The following is an 8,628-nucleotide window of genomic DNA, read 5'->3' on the forward strand; positions in this document are numbered from 1 at the left end:
TCAAAAGTCTGTCGAGGTACCTGTCTACTGATTTCTTGAGAATACAAGCAATTTTGAAAAGAGTATCAACATAAAGCTGGTGAGTTCATAAGCATGTTTTTGTAGAGAAAACCTGTCTTTGAATCTGTAAAATGTTTGTATGTTTTCCAAGAAAATCCAATATTTTCTAACATATGTGTTTGATATTGTATTCTATTGTAGTATAGAAAAACGTTGGTTTGTATTCTAATTACTATCAACCGTAGTATGAGTGTATTCTTGTACAAAAACCTTTGTATAGTATGTTCTGTATGAAAACCCTGGCTACCACCAGTATGTATAGTAGTTTCATTACTTAAAATAAAACTAATGAAGAATGAAATCTCGTAAATAAATGGTTAGTTTATACTATTGTGAGTTGTATAACCATGCTTGATATGACCTAGTGACCTTTACGACGTTCTTCAAGTGTCGGTTAAATGACATTTGTCACCCCAGGCATGCCTGCCTAACTGTAGCTAGCAGTTCAGGTGTGGGATTGTCAGTCCCGAATAGATCTATTCACAAATCTCACGTTGTCCCTCCAGGAGACTCTGGTTATACTATGATAGGATTTAACCTGTACCCCGAAAGGTACAATCGAAGTGTTGTCTCACAATCCTGTATTAACTGGTTTACGTGTGGTTCTGTATTATTCTCTTGTATTTGAATACATTGTATACTGTATAAGGTAATAATTATTAAATGTTGTACTCTTGTAGTAATGTATATCATAAACTAAACATGTCATAGTTTATATGTTTACCCATGTATGTAATCTGAATCGGTAAAAGCTGTGTATTCAATTCCCCAAACTATACCCATTATAGTTTGCTTGAAATGTTATGTACTTGGTTTGTAAATTCTTCTGAAAATTATGCAATTAGGTTTCCAAGATAAAACTGTCCCTTATGCTCAACATAGTACAAAAGGGATAAAATATCTAAATATTTTATAAAACGTGGAAATCGTTTGACTGTATCAATTGCATAAGTTTTAAACTTGTTAAAATCATTTCTGTTTGGCTTGTATTCCCCCCCTGAAAACATTAAAAATCATAAAAACATAGGGGTATGAACTCACAGTTGATGTGTGAAAACGTCGACTGGAAACGAAGATCCTCGGTTCGTTGTACGTGGAACTTAACGGAATCCTAATATCAATAAATACATATATGCATCTAAATTAGCGATTTCGTTAAGTAAAGTGTTAGAAAAACACCTGTGTTCGGTTAAGGAATGTTACCGGGACTTGATTGAATCGAGGAAAACGGGTTTTTCAGCCAAATGCTCCACTTAAAAAGTGTGTACGGCCGTGAATGGGGTTTACGACCATGAACAGGGTTTACAGTCGTGAAGAGTTTATGGCCGTGAAGAGTTTACGGCTGTGAACTGGGGTTTACGGTCATTGAAGATTCGATGAGTGTACGGCCGTAAACGGGTTTACGGCCTTTGAAGATTTGAAGATATGAAGTGTGTACGGCCGTAAACTCAAGAACAGTGACGTTGGATTTCGATGAAAAGGCGTTCTAAATGCTCCGAAATGACTCCCAATGGTGATTCTCGATGATTTCCAGATGAATAAGGGTGTTTTAGGTGTTTACGGTCAAGAGTTTAGAGAGAGAAGGAGAGAGTTTTTGGCCAGAAAAGTCTAAATGAAGAGTAGGAACACGTATTTATAGGGGGTTTTCATGGTCGGTGGTGGGGGTCCACTCGACGCTGGCCGTAAACGAGTGTACGACTGTACACGGCTTTACAGCCGTAAACTCACTAAGGCCGGAAATTGTTTGATTTTTCGAGAGATTCGGGTTTTCGCTTGATTTGGTTCCGAATCGCATATATAAATTTAATTATATAAAACTAGATGATTTTCTAAATTAATAAGTTTGATGGAAAATTAATAAAATTCAAATTTTATTAACGGAACTCGTATAACGGAAACGGAAAAAGTTTCGGGTTGTCACAGTTTTCGGTGCGAAGGTTCTCGGTTCCAAAGGGAAAAATTTTGATTTTTAAGTGCATTTTATTCCAAACATCATTTATATAATTTAAATCATATATAACCCTTATGATCTTAACAAAATCAACAAAACTCGAATTTTATTTAAAGGGTTTGAGTTTTATTGGCTTGAAAATAACGGGTTGTTACATTATCCCCCCGTTAGAGGGAATTTCGTCCTGAAATTATTTCTATAGAGAGTACATCATGGACTAGGGAAAATATGCGGGTATTTTTGTTTCATTTGATCTTCTCGCTCCCAAATGAAATCCAGGTCCCCGCTTGGCATTCCAGCGAACCTTCACTATTGGTATGCGACTTTGTTTCGTTCGTTTGACTTCCCTATCCATGATTTCTACTGGTTCTTCCACAAAGTTAAGACTCTCGTTTATCTCAATTTCATCGAGTGGAATCACAAGAGTCTCGTTGGATAAGAACTTCTTTAGATTTGACATGTGGAAGATAGAGTGTACGTTGTTAAGTTCTTGTGGTAGATGGAGTTTGTAAGCTACTGGGCCGATTCTAGCGAGAATCTCGAATGGGCCAATGTACCTTGGATTTAGTTTTCCACGCTTTCCGAAGCGTATCATACCCTTCCAGGGTGAGACCTTCAACAGAACGCGGTGACCAACCTAGAATTCCAAGGGTTTTCGTGTCTTGTCTGCGTAGCTCTTTTGTCTATCTCTAGAGGCTTTTAGTCGTTCTCGAATTTGAACGATCTTTTCCGTGGTTTCTCGAATGATCTCCGTGTCAGTGAGAGTGATAGCAGGGACTTGCCCTTTAGCTTGCTACGTGTCACACACTTTGGCCCAGCATAGAGGGGATCTGCACTAACGGCCATAGAGGGCTTCGAACGGTGCAGCCTTGATGCTAGAGTGGTAGCTATTGTTGTATGAAAACTCGACAAGTGGCAAATGGGTATCCCATGCTTTACCAAAGTCGATCACACAAGCTCTTAGCATGTCTTCTAGTGCTTGAATGGTTCTCTCACTCTGCCCGTTAGTTTGTGGATAGTAGGTTGTACTCATGTCTAGCCTAGTTCCCAGAGATTTCTGTAGTGACTGCCAAAATCGCGAGGTGAATCTATTGTCTCTATCCGAGATAATAGATATTGGCACACCATGCAGTCATACTATCTCTCTGATGTAAGTTCTGGTCAATTTCTCCATCTTGTATGTCTCCTTTATTGGTAGGAAGTGAGCGGAGTTGGTTAATCTATCGACGATTACCCAAATGGTGTCATGACCATCCTTAGTTTTGGGCAACTTGGTTATGAAATCCATTGTAATCCGCTCCCACTTCCACTCAGGTATCTCTGGCTGCTGAAGTAAACCTTAGGCTTCTAGTATTCTACCTTGACTTTGGCACAAGTTAGGCACTTGCCCACATAGGTAGCAATCTCGGCTTTCATGTTCGGACACCAATAAAGTTTCTTGAGATCCAGATACATTTTATCTTAACCTAGAAGAATGGAATATCGAGTCTTGTGGGCTTCATTCATGAAAACATCTCTGTAGCCACCGAACTTCGCTGTCCAGATCCGACTCATGAAGTAACGAATTATGTAACCCTTGATTTCTAAGTTCTTCTCCATTCCTCTTAAGGCTTCATCTACCATATTATCCGGCTTCAAGGTTTCTAACTGAGCCTCTTTGATCTGTGCGGACAGATATGAATGGATTGTCATGGTTAGTGCCTTCACCTTACGACCTGAGTACTCCTTTCGACTAAGGGAATCTGCTACTACATTGGCTTTGCCTGGATGATAACAAATTTCGCATTCGTAATCATTGAGTAGTTCTACCCATCGTCGTTGTCTCATGTTAAGTTCTTTCTGATTAAATATGTGTTGACGGCTTTTGTGGTCGGTGAAGATGGTGCACTTGGTACCATAAAGGTAATGCCTCCAGAGTTTTAGTGCAAAGACAACTGCTCCCAACTCAAGATCGTGAGTGGTGTAGTTGACTTCGTGTGCCTTATGTTGTCTCGAGGCATAGGCAATAACATTTCCTCGCTGCATAAGCACACAACCTAGCCCCTGATTGGATGCATTGAAGTATACTATGAAGTCTTCTGTCCCTTCTGGAAGATACAAGATATGTGCACTGCACAGGGCTTGCTTCAGTGTTTGGAACGCAGTGTCTTGTTTCTCTCCCCAGCTAAAAGCTACACCCTTCTGAGTCAGGGCAGTATGAGGTTTAGCGATTCTGGAGAAGTGTTGTATGAATCTGCGGTAGTAGCCAGCAAGTCCTAAAAATTGGCGGATCTTTGTTGGCGTTCTGGGTGCTGACCAGTTCTCGATTGCCTTTATTTTGGAGGGGTCCACGTGTATTTCTTCTTCGCTGACTACGTGACAAAGAAAGCTTACCTACCTAATCCAAAACTCGCACTTTGAGAATTTAGCATAAAGCTTTTCCGTCCTTAATATTTCTAAGACTTGTCTCAGGTGCTGGCTATGTTCTTCCTCACTTCGTGAGTAGATGAGTATATCATCTATGAATACTATTACGAACATGTCTAGGAAGGGACGGTATACCCGATTCATTAGCTCCATGAATACCGCGTGTACATTTGTTAGACCGAAGGGCATTACTACATACTCGTAGTGACCATAATGAGTTCGGAATGATGTTTTAGGAACATCATTCTCATGGAATTGTAATTGGTGATACCCCGATCTTAGATCAATCTTTGAAAAGTAACTGGCTCCTTAGAGTTGATCGAAGAGGTCGTCTATTCGTGGAAGAGGGTATCAGTTCTTAATGGTAAGCTTGTTTAGTTCACGGTAATCTATGCACATTCGGAAAGATCCATCCTTCTTCTTCACGAATAGGACCGGTGCTCCCCAGGGTGAGAAGATTGGTCGAATGAATCCTTTACTGAGCAGTTCGTTTAGTTGGCTGGATAATTCCTGCATCTCTGCTGGTGCTAGGCGATACGGGGATTTGGCTACGGGGGTAGCTCCAGGAATCAAGTTGATTCGGAACTTGACTTGGCGTTCAGGTGGAACTCCTGGAAGATCTTCGGGAAAGATGTCAGGAAAATTACAGACTTCAGGAATGCTCTCGAGGTCTTTTACTTCTTGTTTTTCGTTGACTACATGAGCTAGGAATGTGTGAGACTCTTTGCGCATAAATTTGTGGGCTTTGCTGCAAGAGATGATGCGAAGGTTCGTATTGGGTTTGTCGCCGTAGATAACGAGGGTTTCGCTACTTGGCAGATTGAGGCGAATGGCTTTTACGTAGCATAGAATATCAACACGGTGAGGACTTAACCAATCCATGCCGATGATGACGTCGAAGCTTTTTATGGAGACCGGCATCAGGTCGATCGAGAAAGAATAGTCGTTTATAGTGAGGGTACAGCCTATGAATATGTCGTTAGTGCTCTCTTTCTTCCCGTTATCCATCTCGACAATGAATGTTTCGTTTAGTGATTGTGGTTTGTGTTTGAGTAACTATTTAAATTTATGACTAACGAAACTCCTCTCCGCACCACCATCAAAGAGTATGCATGCATAAGAGTTATCGAGGAGGAACGTATCCGTGACTACTGTGGGATCCGCTACTACCTCCTCCTGACCCATCACTAGCACTCTTCCTATGTTGCCAACATTTCTTGCTTTCGGTCAATCCCTCTTGTAGTTCCGGGGGCCTGGGCATTAGGCTGCGTCGATGTCTTACAGAAACGGGCAGTATGCCCCTTCCTGTTGTAGTTAGTGCATTGAATATCCTGACAAGGTCCATAGTGGTGGAAGTTGCATTTGTTGCACTTCGGTAGGTTACCAGCATATCGACTGGGAGGTACTGGCGCAGTAGGAACAACAGCAGGAATGGTAGCAACGTGGACTGCTACTGATTGCTGTTTCTTTGAGGGCTCCTGCGAAGATTGGCCCTTTCACTTATTCCAGAACTTCTTTTTGTTGCCACTCTCTTTGGGCTGCTCGGGAATAACTGTTATGGAGTCTTATCAATCCCCATGATCCACTAGTGTTTGTGTCAGACGCTTAGTTATTTGAAGTTCTAAACAATCTATCTTAGTGATTTTCGAATCTAATTTCTTCTGTGTCTCTAGCAACTGCATAGACAGCTTCTTAGCCTCATTACTAGCAGATACCACAATCGAATCAAAATAAATCACAGTTTCATCGAAAGATACTGATTCAGAATTATAAGCATGTACTGGAATATTAAAAGATTCAAGAATATTTCATACCTTTGTGGTCATTGGAGATTTGTCAGCAGCTTTTGATACGAAGCATCTCCCACGCACTTCGTATACCTTCTCATCTGATTCTTCCTCCATCCTTGCAAACATTGCCCCGTGGGTCGGATTTCACATCTCCTCATCATCTGATCCAGATGACCAGATTTGATAAGTACCTTCTTCATCCTCATTCGCACCCTTTGCAACCAGAGACAAATTTTTGGCTTTAGCACGAACCTCCTCCAGCTTCTCAGCATAGTACGCCTCATCCTTGACCTTATTCTTCCTTTCATCCTTCTTTCGAAGCAAGCAGTCATTCGCAAGGTGATTAGCACCATTGCAATAATGACAATCAATCCCAGCATCTCCCTTTAATTTCTTCTCTGTCTTTCCCTCAACAGGCTTCGTCTCTTTCATCTCTTCCTTTTTCTTCTCATCCCCAGCACTTTTACTCACATAACTCCCTTTTGTCTCAGATAACTTTGCCTTCGAATTGAAAGGCTTTTTGAAGAACTTTTTCACACGATTGTTTGAATAGAAAGCAATTGCCTCATCATCTGAATTCATGATGAACCCTTCATCTTCATCCGAAATGTCTTTCTCAGCTTCTTTTTCAGAGATCTTCGAAACCAAAGCTAGTGGACCTCCCAAACTTGCCTTCGTTTGATCAGCTATTTCGTTCACTTCACTTTCATGAGTCTTCAGTTGATTGTACAAATCATTCAGAGTTGACGTATCAAAGCTCTGTTGATTCTTAACCATCATACTCACACTACGCCACTCCTTACGAAGTCCCATAACAAAGATTAGATTGAACTCCATGGCTGACCTGGTGATACCATATCGATTGCATCGATATATCAATTCATTAATACGATCGTAATAAACTTCAATTGTTTCACCATCTTTCTGTCTGAAGTCCTTCAGTTCCACTAAGCATTGCTTCACAGAGTTAACTCTTGTCTTCTCACTTCCCTGAAATTTCTCCTTGAGATTGTTCCATATTTCCTTTGCAGTTGTACAACTCCTCACATAGTTGTACACAACTGGAGGCAAAGCTCCTCTTAGCTCTCTTACACACCTTTTCTCCAGCTTTTTCAGACGATCAGTTTGATTCTCAACTTCAGAATTTCCAGAAGATGATCCAAGTGGTTGAACATTCGATGGTGGATTGAGATTGCCAGAAATGCAATTCCACAGTTCTTCATCCAATCCATTTAGATAATCTTGCATACGATCAGCCCATTGATCGTAATACTCAGGGATGAGCATAGGAATTTTGGTGGATGATCCTAGAAGATGAGAAAATGAAGTCATGGAATTCAGATTGAAAGACGCCATTGATGTTCAGAAAAATTCTTGAGAATTTTTAAGAAACTTGGAAAATTTGACAACAAACTATTTAATTCAAATCAAAATCACTATTAGACCACTCAATTCAATGAATTAAGTGCAGAATCGAATCATAGACTAAGATCTAGACAAATTTTCACTTTCAAAAAGTGCGGAAACTTTTGAATCAAAAAGTTGATTCAAAAACCTTTTGAACAAAGTAAAAATCAGATCAGGGATTATGATTCCTACTCTGATACCAATTGATGAAACAAAGAATTGAGTATTGAATTAATCAGAGTTGAATTCAAAGTATGAATATGAAATTTGGACACAGAATGTAAATATGATCTGTTTGGCTCAATTACGCTTTTAACTTTTACAGAGTTCAAGTGAATATTTTGTAAAGACTTCGTTCCTAAGACTCTAGTAAACACTCCTATATATAGGAGAGAAAAGCGTACAAAAATATACTAAGGACTAAACATTAAGTTTCGAATACAACGCCTTAGTAAAATACATTACAAAAATGTTCGAAGACACCAACACATACTTCGACTCATTACAATATTTTGACCCTTACACTTGCCACTGTCAAAAGTAAGTGGATTGGCAGCTTTAACATTCGCTTGAGTCGGGGGAGTTAATCCCCAGATATACCTTTCCGCCTTCTTACTCTCCGGGGTGACCATTCTAGGACACAGAAGAGCAAGGTAACTGAATCTAGCAGTATAAGCAGCGAGATCGGAGTCCTTCATCTTCAGACTCCAGAGCTCCTGCTCTAGATTTTGCATCTCGCCCCTCGGGCAGTATTCTGCTAGCATTAGTTCCTTCAAATCATCCCAACTCATAGCATTGGTTATTGGGAGAGTCAATGACTTGAATTGGTTGTTCCACCAAGTGAGGGCTCCATCTGCGAAAGTGCATGCTGCAAATTTCACTTTCCTAGATTCGGGGCACGCACAGATTTCGAATATTGATTCAGTCTTCTCGAACCAACGTGTTAAAGCAATGACACCTCCGGTGCCATCGAAAGATTTGGGTTTAGCATTCATGAAGTCCTTGTAGGAGCAC

This window comes from Lactuca virosa, chromosome 5 (genome assembly GCF_052849685.1).
Source record: "Lactuca virosa cultivar CGN04683 chromosome 5, Lactuca_virosa_CGN04683_v6, whole genome shotgun sequence".
Lineage (NCBI taxonomy): Eukaryota > Viridiplantae > Streptophyta > Magnoliopsida > Asterales > Asteraceae > Lactuca > Lactuca virosa.